Source organism: Mesoplodon mirus, assembly GCF_964341445.2.
Source record: "Mesoplodon mirus genome assembly, chromosome: 7".
Taxonomy (NCBI): Eukaryota; Metazoa; Chordata; class Mammalia; order Artiodactyla; family Ziphiidae; genus Mesoplodon; species Mesoplodon mirus.
This window is the reverse complement of record NC_138983.1, coordinates 127,020,287-127,023,345: the sequence shown is the minus strand read 5'-3', so window position 1 is coordinate 127,023,345 and position 3,059 is coordinate 127,020,287.

Genomic DNA, 3,059 nt, shown 5'->3' with positions numbered 1-3,059 from the left:
TCCAACCGGAAACGGCACGGGTCAAAGGGCGGGGGGCGGGGCGCCGTGGGGTGGGAAGACTGTGCGCGCAGGCTGAGACGCGGGCTGTGTCTGGGAGGCCCCCGAACTCGACCACCAGCGTAGAACCGCTGGCTTCTGTCCTTTCCCTGCTCGTCAGTGCCTTCGTTTAATCTGCGACGTCTCTTGCAGTTTATAAGGCTCTCACAGCCACTATATCATTTGATATACAAAACAACTGTTGTTCATAAGGGACTAGTAGCCAGAATATATAAAGAACTCTTAGAATTCCACAATGGAAAGACAAAAAATCCAATTTTAAAATGGCCAAAATAGCCATTTCTCTAAAGAAGATAAACAAATGAATAATAAGCACATAAAAAGATGCTCAGGGCCTCCCTGGTGGCGCAGTGGTTGAGAGTCCGCCTGCCGATGCAGGGGACACGGGTTCGTGCCCCGGTCTGGGAGGATCCCATATGCCGCGGAGCGGCTGGGCCCGTGAGCCATGGCCGCTGAGCCTGCGCGTCCGGAGCCTGTGCTCCGCAACGGGAGAGGCCACAGCAGTGAGAGGCCCGCATAGGCAAAAAGAAAAAAAAAAAAAAAAAAAAAAGATGCTCAACATCTTTAATCCTTAGGGATCTGCAAATCAAAACCCTGCTTCATACCCACTAGGATGGCTGTAATAATAAGTGTTGGTGAGAATGTGGAGAAATTAGAACCCTCATACACTGTTGGTGGGATCGTGAACTAGTGCAGCTGCTTTGGGAAGCAGTTTGGCAGTTCCTCAAAAAGTTAAACATGGAGTTACCATGTGACCCAGCAATTCCACTCCTAGGTATATACCCAAGAGAATTAAAAGCATACATTCACACAGAGATTTGTACACTAATGTTCATACAAGCATTATTCATAATGGCAAAAAAATGGAAACATTCCAAGTGTCCATAACAAAAGGACACTTTAGTCACAAAAAGGAATAAAGTATTGATATATGATACAACATGGATGAACCTTGAAAATATTATGTTAAGTGAAAAATGCTGGTCACAGAAGACCACACTTTGTATGACTCCATTTATATGAAACATCTGGAGTAGACAAATCCATAGAGACAAGAAGTAGGGCTGCAAGGGACTGGGAGAGGGGAGAAATAGGGAATGAGTTTTGCTTTTTGGAGTGATGAAAATGTTCTGGAATTAGATAGAAGTGGTGGTTACACAGCCTCGTGAAATACTAAAAACCACTGAATTGTACATTTTAAAAGGGTGGCTTTTTATGGTTTTTATGGTAAATTATATCTTTTTTTCAAAAAAATGTGTAGGAAGCAGGGCAGTTACTGTGCTTATGTCCATTTTGTAAATGAAGAAAATGATGACAAGTTTAAGAAATGTACCCAAAGTTCTAGTTCTATAATGGAAACAAGATTCAAATCTGGTCTTCTGACTGTATGGGTAGTCTTCCATGCCAAATGTCAGACTTTTCAGATTATAAGTGATTCAGCAGTTCTTCCCCACATTATTTTATGCCATGTGAGTGGCTCAACTGTTTTTCCATTATTGCTGCAATAACGGATAAACAGCCATCTTTTATTGTTTATTTTATGTCAGGTACTTTACACATATTATCTCTAATCGTTATACACAACAATTCAGATAAGGACACTGAAGATCAAAAAAGTTAAGCATTTGCCCAAATTCATACAGCCAGCAAGTGGTAGAGCCAGGATGCAAACTCAGCTTTTCTCATTATGTCACACTGCCTCTCTATATCTCCTGTGTACTCCTTAATGTTTATTGAACACTTACAATGTACCAGGCGTTACTCCAAATTCTTCACACAGATTATTTTACTTTTTTTTTTTTTTTTTGGTTGCACAGGGTCTTAGTGGCAGCATGTGGGCTCCTTAGTTGCGGCATGCATGTGGGATCTAGTTCCCTGACCAGGGATCGAAGCCGGGCCCCCTGCATTGGGAGCACAGAGTCTTATCCACTGCGCCACCAGGGAAGTCCCCCAGATTATTATACTTAATCCTCACACGAATTCTCTAAGTACCATGAATACCTCCCTTTTGCAGGTGGGGAAACCAAGGTACAGAGAGGAAAACCATTTTACCACAGGTGTCAGGGCTAGAAAGTAGCAAAGCCAGGATTCAAACAAAGGCTGCTCAACTTCACAACCTGTACCCTTGAGCACTGCATTATAGAATACTCCCTCTTACTCATTTCAATTCCATTTCCAATGGCTTTCTAGTAGAATCTTTACAAAGCTCGAAAACTTTTAAACTTTACGTGTCTGGAAGGATATATATCAAACCATATTGTTTATTTTTGTTATTAAAAACACATTTTTAAAAAAGATGAACAAATTATTTTTAAAATTTATTTTATTGAAGTATAGTTGACATACAATGTTGTGTTAGTTTCTGGTGTACAATAAAGTGATTCAGTTATATATATATATATATATATATATTCTTTTTCATATTCTTTTCTATTGTGGTTTATTACAAGATATTGAATATACTTCCCTGTGCTGTAAGTAGGACCTTGTTGTTTCTTCATTCTATATATAATAGTTTGCATCTGCTAATCTCAAACTCCCAATCCATCCCTCCTCTACCCTCCTCCCCCTTGGCAACCACAAGTCTGTTCTCTACGTCTGTGAGTCTAAAAAAATGAACAAATTCTTAATTTAAAAAAGTAAAAATTCTGCCTGGAATTATTGCTTTATTATGGCAACTTCCAGGGGCTTTCAATATGGACCACCAAAGTTCAGCAAAGACCAATTGATACTGATTCTTTGGAAATATGAAATTAGCTGAATTAAACTGCAGAAGAAAAGCACCTCTGCAAGCATGCTTCGTGAGGAGTGCCTTAGAGGCAGTATGTCACAGTGGTTAAAAGCAGAGACTTGGGAATTAGACTGACCTGTGCGTGACTCCCATTTTCTGCACTTACTGCCTGGGTAACTTTAGGCAAGTTACTTTAACTCTCCTAAAGCTCAATTACCTAATCTGTATATTGGCAGTAACATCTATCTCATAAAGTTATGAAGTTAGATTA